We start from the raw sequence: 17,459 nt of genomic DNA, 5'->3' as shown, positions 1-17,459 counted from the left end.
TAAAAAAAATTTAAGGTGAGTTAGTGAGGTTTTTAAAGGACCAAAGTGGTGCAAAAGACTACCTTACATTTGGGGGAGAGTAGGTAAAGAGGTGGTGTATTACCAGTCTTATGCCAATGTTGGAGGTACAGTTTTTCCCATTGTCTTTTGGGTGTTTCTTGTGGTGTGTGGGTTCCCAGGCATCTTCCTATCCCACCCCCTGACCATCTTCAGATTGGTAAAAATTTGCGGCAGGGAGGTCTTGGAAGAGTTCTTGCGTTGGGGATACTTTTGGACCTAGGTCCGGTTTCAAGAAACAGTCCACGTTAGGGGGAGTTGGTAGGGAAGGCCGCACAGCATGAGTCCGCAGGGAGTTGGCTGTCTTTTCTTGCAGGAGACGAGGTGTGGGTTTGACTGGGTGTCCCCTCGCCTGGGTGCTGGGTACTGTTTCGTTGGGTAGGAGGTCGGTCTTGATGCCTAATAGATTGAGGATTAGGGCGAAGAGTTTTAATATGGTGGGAGATCTGGATGGAATTGAGGGGTGAAGGGATAGTTGGATTTCCAGAGGGGAGACAGGGGAAGGTATATGGGAGGGGTATGCAGGGAGAGAAAAGAGAAAATACCTTAGAAAGAAAAGGAGAAGAGAAAGGGGAAAAAGTAAAGAGAAGAATAGAATTAAAAAAAAAAGTAGTGAGAAGAGAGGAGAGAATAGCAAGGGAATGCTGGTTAGGTTGAATGTGTTCGAAGAATAGAGCCTGTAGTTTAAGTCTGTACATCGCAGGCACTGCTTCGGTGGTCTGACTGGTCACGTGCTTCAATTCCTAAAAGAAGGTATAACCTAGAGATAAAGTATATGTTAGAGAGTTTTCTCGTGGCCCTCTCGTAGTGCATGCTATGTATGGTATCTCGTGTGGTATCCCGAGTTGCCATCTTAGTTTGTCCGCCCTTTGTATCCAAGGGCGCCTGTGGGCAGAAAAGCTGAGAGGTTATTTAAAATATAGTAAGATAAAGGCATTAAAACATAGTGTTATGGTATGTTGCCATTGCAGTCGTGATTTCCCTTGGTGTTCTATACTTGTGTTCCTGTATACGAACTCTAAGGGATTATTGTGGGCCTTTGTTTTGGAAGTCTGAATACATACCTGTTCTCTTAATGCTGTTGTTTCTGTTGTTGCTGTTTTCTTTGTGGTATAATGTGTTGTCAAGTGTTTGTGTTGCTCCTTTTTCATGAATTTTGGACACTGCTCCCACGTATATGTTGAGTGTTACAGTGTTCGAAGTTTCTACTCTGTTAAACCCTGTTATTTGATTGTTAGGTATTAGTTGTGTTTAAACTATATGTTCTAGGTGTTTCAGAATAGTGCCACTATTCTGTGTTTATCTTTTGTCTTCTGACTTACTTCGTTTAACATAACATGATCTAAGTCCATCCATGTTGCTGCAAAGTCTGTGATTGTATCGTTTCTGACTGCCATGTAATATTCCATTGTGTATATGTACCACATCTTAATGATCCATTCATCTGTTGTTGGACATCGAGGTTGGTTCCACGATTTGGCTATTATACTGAGTGCTGCGATAAATAGTGGGGTGCATACGTATTTTGGAATGAATGTCCTTCCATCTTGTGGGTATATGCCTAGGAGAGCAATTGCTGGGTCTAATGGCAGATCAATTCTGAGTTCTTTGAGCACTCTCCAGACTTTTCTCCATAGATGTTGGACTAGGGGGCATTCCCACCAGCAGTGGATGAGAGTTCCTTTCATACCGCATCCCCGCCAACAAAGGTTGTTTCCATTATTTTTGATGTGAGCCATCCTCACTGGTGTAAGGTGGTATCTCATTGTTGTCTTGATTTGGATCTCCCTGATGATGAGTGAAGGTGAGCATGTTTTCATGTGTTTGTTGGCCATCCTTCTGTCTTCCTCAGAGAAGTGTCTATTCATTTCATCTCCCCATATTTTTATGGCTTTATTTGGTTTTGAGGGTCTCAGCTTTCTGAGTGCTTTGTATGTTCTAGATATCAGGCCTTTATCTGATATGTCGAGTGAAAAGATTTTTTCCCATTCTGTTAGCTGTCTTCTTGCGTTAAGTAGGGTTTGTTTTGCCATGCAGAAGCTTTTTAGTTTGATGTAGTCCCATTTGTTTATATTACATGCTAAAGTTCTTGCCATTGGTGCTCCATTCTCAAAGACCTTTTTGATATATAGGTCTTCGAGTGTTCTGCCTATTTTATTCTCGATAAACTTTATAGATTCGGGTCTGATTTCAAGGTCTTTGATCCATTTTGAGTTGACTTTTGTATAAGGGGTGAGATATGGGTCGATTTTCACTTTCTTACATGTGGTTTTCCAGTTGTACCAACACCATTTGTTGAATAGGCTTTCTTTGTTCCATTTCAGATTCTTGCCTCTTTTATCAAATATTAGTTGGCTGTATATCTGGGGGTTTATGTCTGGGAATTCTGTTCTGACCCACTGGTCTGAGGTCCTGTCTCTGTTCCAGTACCATGCTGTTTTAATTACTATGGCTTTATAGTATAGTTTCAAGTTAGGTAAGGAGATGCCTCCCAGCTTCTTGTTTTTCAATATGTGTTTGGCTATCCTGGCTCTTTTGTGGTTCCAGATGAATTTTGTGATTGATTGTTCTATTTCTTTAAAGAATTGTGTCTGGATTTGGATAGGGATTGCATTAAATCTATATAGAAGTTTGGGTAAGATAGTCATTTTGACTATGTTAATTCTACCTATCCATGAGCATGGGATGTTCTTCCATTTCTTCAGATCGTCTTCAATTTCTTTCTGAAGTGTTTTGAAGTTTTCCTGGTATAGGTCTTTCACTTCTCTTGTAAGGTTGATTCCTAGATACTTGATATTTTTTGATACTATCTTGAATAGAATTGTATTTTTAATCTCTCTCTCCTCAACATCATTGTTTGTATATAGAAACGCTACTGTCTTTTGTGTATTTACTTTGTATCCAGCCACTTTGCTGTATTGGTTGATTGTTTCTAGGAGTTTTACTGTGGACTCTTTAGGGTTTTTGATGTAGATCATCATATCGTCGGCAAATAGAGATAGCTTGTGTTCCTCTTTCCCTACTTGAATTCCTTTGATTCCCTTCTCTTGTCGGATTGCTATTGCTAGGACTTCTAAGGTTATATTGAATAAGAGTGGAGAGAGTGGACAGCCTTGTCTAGTTCCTGACCTTAGTGGGAATGCTTCTAGTTTCTCGCCATTAAGTATAATGTTGGCTATAGGCTTTTCATATATAGCTGTAACTATCTTGAGGAAGGTTCCTTCTAATCCTATTTTGCTGAGTGTCTTTAGCATGAAAGGATGTTGGATTTTGTCAAACGCCTTCTCTGCGTCGATTGATATGATCATGTGGTTTTTGTCTTTCATGTTGTTGATGTGATGTATCATGTTGATTGATTTGCGTATGTTGAACCACCCTTGCATTCCTGGTATGAATCCCACTTGGTCGTGATGAATGATCTTTTTGATGAAGTGTTGGATTCGGTTTGCTAAGATTTTGTTGAGAATTTTTGCATCTATGTTCATTAGTGAGATTGGTCTGTAGTTTTCTTTCTTGGTGGTGTCTTTGCCTTCTTTGGGAATGAGTGTGATATTAGCCTCATAAAAGGAGTTGGGGAGGATTCCTGTTTTTTCTATGGTTTGGAAAAGCCTATGGAAAAGTGGTAGTAAGTCTTCTTGAAATGTTTGATAGAATTCACCTGTAAATCCATCTGGGCCTGGGCTTTTGTTCTTAGGGAGTTTTTTAATTACATCTTCAATTTCCTCTGAGGTGATTGGACTGTTTAGACTTTCTAGATCTTCCTTTTCCAGACTTGGAAGAGGGTGTTTGTCCAAGAATCTGTCTATTTCTACTGGGTTCTCTAGCCTAGTTGAGTATAGTTGTTCATAATATGATCTCATGATATGTTGTATTTCTTGGGGTTCTGTTGTAATCTCTCCCCTTTCATTTGTGATCCTACTGATTTGGGTGTTTTCCCTCTTTTTTTTTGGTGAGTTTTGCCAATGGTTTGTCTATCTTGTTTATTTTTTCGAAAAACCAACTCCTGGTCTCATTGATTTTTTGTATTGTTTTCTTAGTTTCGATGTTGTTTATTTCTGCTCTGGTTTTTATTATTTCTTGCCTTCTGGTTGTGGTTGGATTTCTCTGTTGCTGTTGCTCCAATTCTTTGAGGTGATCTTTTAAACTGTTGGTTTTGTTATTTTCCTGTTTCTTGACATAGGCCTGTATTGCTATGAGTTTCCCCCTAATTACTGCTTTTGCTGTGTCCCATAAATTTTGACATGTTGTCTCTTCATTGTCATTTGTCTCAAGGAATCTTTTTATTTCTTCCTTGAGTTGTTCTTTGATCCAGGTGTTGTTGAGCAGCATGTTATTTAATCTCCAGGTATTAGTTTTTCTCCATTGCTTCTTCTTGATATCAATTTTAACCTCTGTTGCATAGTGATCTGAAAGGGTACTTCTAATGATCCTTACCTTTGTGGTCTTATATAGGTTGGCTTTGTATTTTAAGACATGGTCTATTCTGGAGAAGATTCCATGTGGGTTTGAGAAGAATGTGTATTCTGCTTTCTGGGGATGGAGGGCCCTATATAAGTCTATTAGCCCTAAATCTTCTAATTTTTCATTTAGAGCTCTTATTTCTTTGCTATTTTTCTGTTTGGTGGATCTGTCCAGTGGTGATAGTGGAGTATTCAGGTCCCCTACTATTATCACATTTCCCTTCATGTGTTTCTCCAGGTTTGCCAGTAATTGCCTCACATATTTTGCTGACTCTAGACTAGGTGCATATATATTGACCAGGGTTAGTGTTTCTTGATCTAATGTTCCCCTGATCAGTAAGTAGTGACCCTCTTTGTCTCTGATCACTTTCTTGAGGTTGAATACAATTTGGTCTGATATAAGAATTGCTGTCCCTGCTCTTTTTTGTTTTCCATTGGCCTGGATGATTACTTTCCATCCTTTTATTCTAAGCCTGTGCTTATCCTGTAACTGTAGGTGTGTTTCTTGTAGACAGCAGAAGTCCGGTTTATTTTTCCTAACCCAGTTCTCTACTATGTGTCTTTTAATCGGAGAGTTTAGTCCGTTAACATTTAGGGAAATTATTGATAGAGAGGACTGTTGTGCAGTTGTATTGTGTGGGGTGGTTGTTGTTACAATCGGGGGTTTGGATTGTGTAATTCATCTCTGAGTAAGTCGCTTAGGATCGGCTTAGTTTGCACAAATAGTTCAAGTTCTTTCATATTTGAGAATGTTTTTAGTCTGCCCTCCCATATGAATGATAGTTTTGCTGGGTATTGGACCCTGGGTTGGAAATTTCTTTCATTCAGTCGTTTAAATATGTCATTCCACCGTCTTCTTGCTTGAATTATTTCAAATGGGAGATCTGGTTTGATTCTTATGTCTTTTCCTTTGTACTTGAGGTTTTTTTTCTCCCTTATTGCTTTTAGGAGTTCCTCTTTCTCTTTGTTTTTTGCCATTTGGATTATTATGTGTCTTGGTGTGGGTTTATTAGGGTCTATTTTATTAGGGACTCTCTTGACTTCCTGGATTTGTCCTGAATTGTCTTTCCAGAGGGTGGGAAAGTTCTCTGTTATTATCTCCCTGACTACCTGTTCTTCCCCCTTCCCTATTTCCTCCCCTTCTGGTATACCCACAATTCTTAGATTGTTTCTTTTGTCTTTGTTCATTAGATATTGGATTTTTCCTTCCAGTGCTTTGCCTTTTATTTCTTTGTTGGTTTCTTGATCATTTTTTGATTGCAGTTTTCCTTCGAGTTCTTCGATGTGCTTCTCCAACTCTGTGTTTCTGCTCGTAAGGCTTGTTACTTTGTCTTTTAAATCCTTCACTTCTTTTTGTATGGAATCTCTCATGTTCTTTGACATTTCTTCTTTAATTTGGCTGATTCTTTCATCCATGGCTTTCTTATACTCGGTTGCTAGGGTTTCTTTCATCTGTTTTAGTAATTCTTGCATTTCCTTCCTCATGACCGCTTTTAGGTCTTCTTCGCATGGATCTGTGCGTTTTGGTGGACTTGGAAACTTAATAGGGTTTGTCATGTTGTCTCCAGATATTAGGGATTTCCTTGATTTACGCATAATTCTTTGTATTTAATGGTGTGTTTTGGAGTGCTGTGGCTTCTAATTTCGGCCTGCTTTGGTCCCCTTCCTGAAGGTGTTTCTAGAGGGTGCTGTTGGGTGGGTTTGTTGAACCTAGCTCTTTCTCCTCCCCTTTGCTACCTAGAGTTCAGCCTTCCTGCAGTGGGTATTATAGCTTTTCTACTCCTTATTTCTGTCAGCGGTGCAGTTCCACTCCTGGCCACACTGGTTGCTGGCGCTATTGAGCCTAGCTCCCAATCCCCCCTCCTTTCTCTGGGAGTCAATGGAGCTCTCCCCCCTCCAAGTTTCCCTTGAAGGAGTTCCCTCAGTCCGACCCTTCAGGCTCTGCCCTCGCCCTTGGGGAGTCCCTGGTCCACTCCAGGGTCCAGGGGGTTGGACTGCTCTAGGTCACCTGCGAGTCCAGAAGGCTGGCCCTATCTCCCCCCGTCTATTCGGGTTGCTCAAGTTGCCGTTCCAGGTGCCCACCCGGGGGAAGGGACTTACCCAAATCACTCTCGCAGGCGCTCGTGGTCCCTGGGGGATGTGCTGGGCTAGGCTCCCGCGTGAGGCAGCAGGGACTCACCCAGGCCTCCCAGGCCGGCGTCTGGGGTCTCCGGGGTATGTGGTGGGCTAGGCACCCGCGTGAAGGAGCAGGGACCCGCGCAGGCCTCCCGGGCCGGCGTCTGGGGTCTCCGGGGGATGTGGCGGGCTAGGCGCCCGTGTGAAAGGGCAAGGACCCGCACAGGCTTCCCGGGCCGGCGTCTGGAGTCTCCGCGGGATTTGGCGGGCTAGGCGCCCGTGTAAAGGAGCAGGGACCCGCGCAGGCCTTTCGGCCGGCGTCTGGGGTCTCCGGGAGATGTGCCCGGCTAGGCGCCCGTGTGAAAGGGCAGGGACCTGCCCAAAGTCTATCTTTTATATTATTTTTTTCAGAATGAAATAACATAATTTTAATGAAGTTCAATTCATCACTTTTAATGGTTTACATTGTTTTGAATCCTAAATAAAAAGTTGAAGCTTTTCAAAATAATAATTTAAGTACCATGATTACAAAGTTGCTTATGATTGAGTTTTTGTCATAGAATGTGTACATTCTATGTGTACCATCCTGCAAAAGTTCATTTTTCCCATTGCCAGTGTTCCCAATTTTCCATCCACCCACCACCCCCTGTCTGCCTCTAGAGCAGGCATTTTACTTCTCTCTCAGTTGCTGTCTTTTTCTCTTTGTTTTCCCTTTCTGACATTGGTTTGCACTATTATTAATGAATGGGTAACATGCATATGTATCACTTTATTCCCTTTCAGCACCCAATTCTTGTCCAAAATTATTGGTTTCATCGTCATAATGGACTCTTCTTTACCCTAATTGCACCCACTGCTTTTTGTGGCAAGCATCCTACCATGGATTGGTATTCCTGTCCTTCATCTCTATTGTCTCTGGATATTATTACCATATTTCAAGTTTTCTTATGTTCCACAAATTAGTGCCATTATTCTATATCTCATCCTTTTCCTTTGACTAATTTTACTCAACATAATACTCTTCATATACACTCACATATAAGCAATTTTTTTGCTAAATAGAATTTTAATGTACAAAATTACATATGTAATGGATATTCCAACCGAAAAACAAATTGGTCATCAAAATAACCATAGAGAAATCATAGTAGTATATAATAAATGTTAAGATATGTACTACACTTCGGAAAATAATTTTACCTATTATTTTTTTCTTTTTTCTTTTCTTTATTTTTAATTATGTGAACAATCATGCAAAGAGAGAGGACAAGGTAAAGTTACAGTGGAAGGACAATCACCAAAAGAAAGGTCTCAGAAGAAATTCCCCTGCTGACACCTTAATTTTGAACTTACAGTCAAAGAACATTAAGAAAAATAAAACAGAACTCATGTACAATTACTTTGTCCCTCAAGACCGCAGATTGTAGTACATCATAACATTTCTTAGCTGTACACAAAGCAATCAAAAGCCACAAAATTTATGTAACTTCTTAAACTTGAAGGCATAGTAGTTTTTTACATTTCCATGCACATGCATATTAGTTTAAGTTAACCTCAGAAGTTTAAGTGGGTTTTATTTTTTAACAAAGGAGCACAGTAAAAATGGTGTTAGAGTGGCAATTATCATTTCCATAGGCCCACCAAATATGGGGGACATGGAAAGGAAAAGCCTTGGTCTAAATACAAGGAGACCCTACCCCTGAAATTTCCTGGCATAAGACCAACTCTAGGCTCCAGGCAAACTAGTTTGTCCAGTCCAGGTCATTGTAGTTTTATTTTTCACATAGTCTCTGTTGTTGGCATCAGGTTTATGTATTAAAGATCCTGGAACCTGCATATCCTACTTTGAAGTCAGGATGCTGTGGAGCGTCCTCTAATTTCAACTCACAATTAAGGGCTATGCAGAAAGCCCTGGTCAGTAAGCAGGTTGTTGTTGTAGTTAAGTCTTCTCAGTGTTAAGGGAAGACTCTTTTGAGTAGATCGATGTCAGAGCAGCAGTAAGGTCTTCCCTGGTAGAGAATTGCTTCCAGGTGATGTTACAGACAACTTTGGATGTTTCATAGATGACTTCCCTGGTTCCGCGGTAAAGGGAGAATACCCATTCATCTGAGACCTGTGCCAGGTCATTATGTCAATGTTCAGGGTGTAAGGTCCCATTGCACTACAAGATTTGTGTGTTCCTATCTCTATTAGATAAGAACTTATTTGTATGTATAGTATTTTCCATTTTAATGTGCCTATGCAAACAAGGAATAATGCCACGTAGCATTATCAGTGCCTATAGGGACCGCAAGAACAAGTCCAACAATCCCTGTGACTTGGTTCAAACATAAGCATTAAACTGAGGGACTCTTTTTACCAAAATTCCTTATTGAACAGTTCACAGAGAAGAAAAGATAAAAAGTGAGGAAAATAGGGCCTGGAGAGATAGCACAGTGGTGTTTGCCTTGCAAGCAGCCGATCCAGGACCAAAGGTGGTTGGTTCGAATCCCGGTGTCCCATATGGTCCCCCATGCCTGCCAGGAGCTATTTCTGAGCAGACAGCCAGGAGTAACCCCTGAGCACCGCCAGGTGTGACCAAAAAAAAAAAAGTGGGGAAAATAAACAATCTAACATAAAACAGTGGATACAATTGTCACCGTTTAAGGGGATGTTCAATAATAGTTATAGCGGTTGAGGGAATATATCTACAATATTCAAAGGAGATATACATGTCCCTTGTATGTCATTAGAAATAGTTGGGAGGAGGGTGCTGAATCCTGGACACCACTTTGGTCTGTGATTTAGCCTTCTGGAGTCTGCAAAATGACTCCCTGCAGTTTCATATCGGGAAATGCATTTGAGTGGAACTAATCAGAAACCTAGTATGGTAGCAACCACAGTTACACAATGAAGGAAGGAAGAGGCCAAGAGGCCACTGAGAGTAAACAAGTAGGAAAAGATTACTGGTCTCTTCCCAACCTAAGAGTCCATCCTCTCATTTTATTTTCAATATATATAGTATTAGTATATAGTTTTTAAAATGAAGACCAATAAGAAAAACAAATTACTAGTGAATGTCCCAACATATACCAGTGCTGCATCGGCCCACCCTCTTCCCCATGCATCCTTCCCTTAGTGTAAGGAGAGAAAGGGGGAAAACCTGAGGACCACTATAGAGTCCACCTGAGCCGGCACCCAGGGAAGGCCTGGAGTCCAGGGGAGAAATAGTGGAATGGCTGGGGGCCTGCCAAGCCTCCCAGCATCCCCCAAGCTAAGGATGAGGCCTCCGGCGTGGGGTGTCCCCTAACCCTGTACCTGGGAAGAGCTATCCTCCCGGATCAGAGAGAACCAGAAGCCAGATATCTGCCCAGCCTCCTCTCCATGCTCCTCCCCCCTAGAATGGGGGGGGAAGCCTGAGGACCCCTAAAGAGTCCATCTGGAACCCACTTCAGGCCACCTGAGCGGCACCCAAGGAAGGCCTGGAGTCCAGAGGAACAGCTGGGGGCTGCCAAGCCTCCCAGCACACCCAAAGCTAGGGAGAAGGCCTCTGACATGGGGTGTCCCCTAACCCCATACCTGAGAAAAGCTGGCCTCCCTGTATAAGCAAATTTTATGACTTGATTTTCTTTCTTTTTTTTTTTTTTTTGGTTTTTGGGCCACACCCTGTGACGCTCAGGGGTTACTCCTGGCTATGCACTCAGAAGTTGCTTCTGGCTTCTTGGGGGACCATATGGGACGCCGGGGGATTGAACCGCGGTCCGTCCTAGGCTAGCGCAGGCAAGGCAGGCACCTTACCTCCAGCGCCACCGCCCGGCCCCATGACTTGATTTTCACTAAAAGTTGCATAGTATTCCATTATATAGATCACAATTTCTTTACCTACCTATATGTTCTCTGGCCCTTGGGTTGTTTCCAGATTCTGCCTAAAGTAAATAGTGTTGTAACAGGAGTGTAGAAGGTTTTTCTGCATGGTGTTTTTGAGTTCCTAGGGTATTTCTGGATAATATGTAAGATCAATTTCTAGTTTTGAGGGAATATCTGTATTGTTTTCCAAAAAGGCTGACAGTCTATATTCCCACCAGCAGTGAATGAGAGCCCCTTTCTCCCTGCATCTACACCAGAAGTAGTTGTTCTTGTTTTTTTGTTTTGTTTTGTTTTGTTTTGTTTTGTTTTGTTTTGTTTTGTTTTGTGATGTGTTATAGACTCTTTGGTGTGAGATGCTATCTCATAGTTGTTTGTTTGTTTGTTTGCTTGCTTGCTTGATTTTTAGTTTTGGGACCACATCAATGGTGCTCTGGGGTTACTCCTGGCTCTGAGCTCAGAAATATCTCCTGGCAGGCTCAGGGGAAATATCGGATGCCAGGGATCAAACCCAGGTCCATCCTGGGTCAGCAGCATGAAAGGCAAATGCCCTACCTCTGTGATATTACTCTGTACTCCTCTCATAATTGTTTTGATTTGCATCTCACTGATGATGTGGAGCATATTTTCATATACCTTTTGGCCATCTGTATTTCTTCTTTGAGGAAATGTCTGTTCATTTCTTTTCCCCATTTTTTGATGGGGTTAGGTTTTTTCTGCTAAATTCTAGCAGTACCTACTATATCTTAGATACTACTAACCCCTTATCAGCTGGGTATTGGGTTAATAATATCTTATATTTTATGGATATTATTTGTGTTCTAGTTACTGTTTACTTTGAAGTACTGAAGCTTTTCAGTTTAAAGTAGTTCCATTTGTTTATCCCATTTGTTTATGCTTCCACTTGTTTGGACAATGGAGTTTCATTCTTGAAGATGCCTTTAACTTCAATGTCAAAGAGTGTTTTTCCTATGTTTTCCTCTATGTACCATGTGGTACATTTGATATCAGCTCTGATATCAAAGTATTTGATCCTTTTTGATTTTATATCTGTGCATAGTGTTAAAGAGAGGTCTGAGTTCATGTTTTATATATAATTCACCAGTTTTCCAAACACCATTTGTTGAAAAGGCTTTTCTTGCTCCACTTTATATTTCTTGTTTCTTTATAAAGATTAATTAATAGTTTTCATGGGGTGAGTCTCAGAATATTCAAATCTGTTTCATTGATCTGAGAGTTTGTCTTTATTCCAGTACTGTGCTGTTTGAATGACTACTACTTTTTAGTACAACTTAAAGTTGGGGATAGTGATTTCTCTCATCTTCTTTTACACAAGAATTACTTTTGCTATTCATAGAAGTTAATTGTTCCAAATGAATTTTGAGAGTGTTTGATCTACTTGTTTGAAAAATGTCATGGGTATTCTTATAGAGGTTGCATTACATCTATAAAATACTTTGGGAAGTCTTGCCATTTTAATTATGTTAATCCTCTCAATCCATGAATAGAGTTTATATCTTCATTTCCTTGTGTCCTCTTTTTTTTCTTAAAGCAATGCCTTGTAGTTTTCTTTGTATAAATCTTTAATCTATTTTGTTAAGTTGAGATACATGATTTTTCTGAGGCACAATTGTGAATGGAATTTTTAATATCTCTAGTTTTTCATTATCTGTACACAGAAAAGCCATGCATATTTGCATACCAATTTATATATGTAGCCTACCACTCTACTATACAAATCTATTGTTTCTAGAAGGTTTTGGTAATCTTTAGTATTTTATAAATATAGTATCAGTCATTCTAAATACCACATATAAGTGATATCATTCTGTGTTTATCTTTTTATGATTTACTTCATTTAACAAAATCTTTTCATTCTATCCATGTTGCTGGATATTGCATGATTGCATCATTTTTTATAACTATGTAGTATTCCATTGTATACCTGTACCACACTTTTATGATCCATTCATTTGTTGTTGGGCATCTAGGTTGATTCCAAGTCTTAGCTATTGTACTGAATACTGCAGTTAATAGTGTTGCACATACATTCTTTTGAATGAATGTTTTTCTGTTCTATAGATAGATACCCAAAAGGAAGGTTGCTTGATCATATGTCAGCTCAATTTTGAGTTTAGTGAGAACCCTCCATACTGTTTTCCAGAGTGGTTGGATTAGGCACCATTCTCATCAGCAGTGGAGGAAAGTTCCTTTCTCACTACAACTTTGGCAACAGAGAGTGTTCCCGTTATTTTTTATATGTGCCATCCTCACTGGTGTAAGATGATATCTCATTGTTGTTTTGGATATTTAGTTTTGTACTTTCTTAACACCACCAATGAACCTGAAACCCATTGTCCCCCATACTTCATCCTTTCATGTTTGTGTTTCTCCTTCATTCAATTTCTTTCCTACTCTGGGGCCTATAGGGTTCTCAACAACCCTTATTTAAAGCATTGCATTTCTTCATGCAGTTATTCTAAATACCACATACAAGTGATATTATTCTGTATATATCCTTCTTCTGACTTATTTCATTTAACATAATATCTTCCAGTTCCATCCAAGTTATGGTAATTTACATGATTACGTCATTCCTTATAGTTATGAATATCTAGGTTGATTCCAACTCTTAGCTACTTTACTAAACGTTGCAATGAATAGCAGTGTGCATGCATCCTTTTGTAACAGTATTTTGGATCTCTCCTGGAAATAGATACCTAAAATTGAAATTGCTAGGCCATATGGCAGCTTAATTCTGTGTTTACTGAGAACTCTCCATACTGTTTTCCCTAGGGGTTGAACCTGACAACATTCCTACAAGCAGCAAGTGAGAGTTCCTTTCTCACCAGATCCCCACCAACACAGATTGTTCCCAATATTTTTGATATGCACCATCCTCACTGATGTATGATGATATTTTATTGTTGTCTTGATTTGGACTTCCCTAATGATAATTGATGATGATGAGCATTATTTCATGTGCCTGTTGGCCATTTGCTGGTCTTTCTCACAGAGGCATCTGTTCATTTCTTATTCTCATTTATTGATGGGGTTTTCGATTTTGGGAGATTAATCTTTGTGAGTACTTTGTATATCCTAGTATCAACCCTTTATCTAATGTGTTGAGTGCAGATATTTTCTCCCTCTCAATTATCTTTCTGTTAGTTTTATCCTGTGTTTCTTTTGCCATATAGAAACTTTTTAGTTTGATGTAGTCCCATTCATTCAGATTTGATTCTTTACCATTGCCATTGGCATCCTATCATTAAAAACTCCTTTGAGATCTAAGTCTTGGAATGTTCTGCTTATGTTTTCTTCAGTGAAATTTATGAATTTAGATCTAATCTCAAGGTCTTTGAACCTCAAGGTCTTACCTTTTGTGTAAGGTGTTAGATATGGCTCAATCTTTAATTTCTTGTACATTATCTTAGCACTATTTGTTGAATTGATTCATTCAAATATTAATATACCTGGGGGTTTGTCATTGAATATTCTACTCTGACCCATTGGTCTGAAAGTCTGTCTTTTTTTCAGTATCATGCTGTTATGATCAGTCTAATTTTAAAGGAATTATTTCATTAATAAATCTATATAAAAAGTTAAATATCACAGGTGAAGGGATGTGAAATTTCATAAAAGAAAATTTACTGCTCAGAAAATATAAGGTAATTCTAAAGAACACTGGGACCAGAGAGATAGTACAGGAAAGAGGTAAGACCTTCGTGCCTGGTTTGAATCCCTAGCACCACATACAGTAGTCCTGAAACACTACCAGGAGTAATCCCTGAGCACAGGGCCAGGAATAAACCTTGAACACAGTCAAATGTCTCAACAAAACCAAACAAACAAAAAAGAAAATACACTCTCCAAAGTCAAAAGTTATGGATTATAGGATATGATTATAAGCATATTTGGACACTATTAGAAAAGATCAGTGATTTTGATCATCAGCAGAAATGGTCCAAGTTGAAATACAAATCATAAAATGTAAACAAACCAAACAAGAGTACTCTCTGACTCTGGAGAGAGTTCTGTGGCCTAAAATTTCTGTTTTACCAGATGATATGAGCGTAGATATGAGGAAAACCTCAAACAGAAATAACAGGACTGAAAAACTTGGCAGACAAAATGAAAATGCAACAGGAAGGACTCACCAGCGGAGTAACAGCTGCTGAGGACAGAATCAGTGAGCTGGAAGATTAGCTGCATAACACCTCCATACAACAGAGGAAGCTAGAATGTTGATTTAAAATAAACAAAAAAGACTCCTGGAATGAACCAAAGTGATGAGAGCTAGGAGGACCAATTCATGATATGAAGTTCGTTACAAATAGTTAAGGAATTCAGTTAGGACAGAGAAGAGGCCACTATGACAATGATAGTTGGAAATGATCACTCTGGACAAGAATTGGATACTGAAAGAAGATAAAGTGATAGGCATCATTATCAGTAACAATCACCCTCAGTAACAATATTGCAAATGTGTGTGTGTGTGTGTGTGTGTGTGTGTGTGTGTGAGAGAGAGAGAGAGAGAGAGAGAGAGAGAATAAGAGAATAAGAGAATAAGAGAATAAGAGAATAAGAGAATAAGAGAATAAGAGAAGAAAATATCTGCTCCAGAGGCAGGCAGGGGATAGAGGCAGGAGGGAAACTAGGGACATTTGTGGCAGGAAATGGGCACTGGTAAAGGGTGTTTTACATTTATTACTTAAACTCAATCATGAACAACTTTGTAACTGTGTATCTCATGATGATTCAATTAAAGAATTCATAAAAACGAAGTGCTTGGCTAGGGGTTGGAGGGATAGTACAACAGACTGAATCCCCCACCACTCTGAAAAAAAGAGGAAACAAAATCATACCAAAGACACTTGCCTATACTCTATCACTCTCTCCACCTCCTCCTGATTAGCACTGGTACACCCCCCCCCCCGCTCTGTGTGATGAGGGACCTGAAGGTATAAAAGCTTTCTTCATGTCAGACATTTTAACATTTTCATGTCGTACCATACCAAAGTGAAATGGTTACTTTAGGGAGTCTATATATGCTAGACTTTTAGACATCAGATGTATAAAAGTTCCTTTTTTAAAAATCACTCATAGTCTATCTGGCATAATAGTTTAAATTGAATTTTTTATTTTCAGTTATTTAGAAGTCAGGACTTCTTTTCTCTCGCCTCCCTCCCTTTAGTGTTACTGGAGGGGACTGAATCCAGAGCCTTCCACCAGCTTCTCCATCTCTGAACCAGCTCCTTCCCCAGCCCCTGCTCCCTTCTCAAGTTCTAGTTGTTGATGGAAAACCTGTCATCAGCCAAGTTGTTGTTCTTAGCAATTTGTCTTTTATCTGTCAGCTTTTTACATTTCACATTCTTCAGCCTTGTTGCAATTTCTTCAAGTATAGATTTTTTTTTCTGCTTTCTTTTTCTGCCTTTTTTCCCGATTTCTCAAAATGTGCTCTGAGAACAAGCCCTTCAATTCTGGAAAGTTCTCATGTCTTATCTCTTCAAATATGCATTTCCCCAATTTCTTTATCCTCTGCTGTTGCAACACATATTATCTTTTGTTATACATCTCAAAATAGCCTTCAAGATCCTGTGTGCCTTTTTAAACATCTCAATTTCTGTGTATAGCTTCTTGTGTCACTATTTCAGTCCAACCTTGTGATGTCCTCAGCTTCTGTCTAGAGTTTATTCTATCTACTGAATTTCTTCCCATAATATTTATTTTTATACTTAATTTTGGTGGTGGCTTCTCCTCCTCTTCTTCCCTTTCCTCTTTCCTTCCCCCTTCTCTCTTTCCTCTCCTTCTCCTTTTTTTCTTCCTTTTCTTCTTCCTCCTTTTTCTCTTCCTCTTTTCTTCCTCTTCTTCCTATTCCTCCTCCTTGTACTTAGAGGGAACTTCCAAGGAGTGTCCGGGATCCACTCCCAGTAATGCTTGGGGAACCATGTGTTGTTGGGATCAAACCTAGGGTTTTCTGCATGCAAATCATGAGTGCCAGCCCTTTGAGCTATCTCCTTGACCCTGTGATTTTGTGTTTGAATGTTGTTATTTTTTGGTTTGGAGTCATACCTGGCAGTGCATAGGGAGCCACTCTCAGTGCTGCTCAAGGGATATGTTGTGCTGGGGATTGAACTTGTGTCTCCTCCATGTGTGCTCAGCCTATTGAGCTAACTCTCTGATCTACCTTTCCATTTTTAGACCATACTTGGCAGTGCTTAGGAGCTATGCTAGATTTGTTGCTCATGGATTGTTCCTGGTGGTGCCTCAGAGAACCATAGACAGTGCCAAGGATCATGTGACCTGAAATCTAAGATGATATGGCTCAAATGGCACAGCACAGAGTCTTGTTAACTGACTGTTGGCTCACATTTATGGCAAAGATGGTGGGCTTTAATTAGCTTGTCTCATCAGGTATTTAATAATTTGCTATTATAAATACCCATTCTGGTCACAAAGGGCAACCAAGTTACAGTTTTGGACAATCTAGTAGCTGAATGAGCAAACCAGAGATTATATTTAACTATTCTTGTCACAAAATATTTTTTAAAAAAATATTAAGTATATAATATTTATTTTTGGGTTTTGGGGGTATGTTTTTCTTTGGGGGGCACATCTGGCAATGCTCAGAAGTTACTCCTAAATATACATGAAGGAATTACTACTGGCTGGCTTAGGGGACTATATGGGATGCTGTAGATTGAACATAGGTGAACTTACGAAAGGAAAAAATACCCTATCCACTGTACTATTGTTTCAGCTCCTAGATACTTAAGATTTTAATTTCTCATTGATTTGTCATGGGTTTGTAATATTATAAAATTTCAGTTGTTTAGCTTCATATCTTTCTGTATAATTATCACCATTCTCTCTACCAAAGTTCTAGTGCTATTCTCCCATCTAAAAACCCCATTAGCACTTTCTTTTCCGATGTCTTGAGACATTTGGGGGCTTCCCCAGGCATCCCCTGACAGCTTGCCTCGG

This window comes from Suncus etruscus, chromosome 17 (assembly GCF_024139225.1).
Source record: "Suncus etruscus isolate mSunEtr1 chromosome 17, mSunEtr1.pri.cur, whole genome shotgun sequence".
NCBI classification, from domain to species: domain Eukaryota; kingdom Metazoa; phylum Chordata; class Mammalia; order Eulipotyphla; family Soricidae; genus Suncus; species Suncus etruscus.
Note: the sequence above shows the minus strand (reverse complement) of the source record.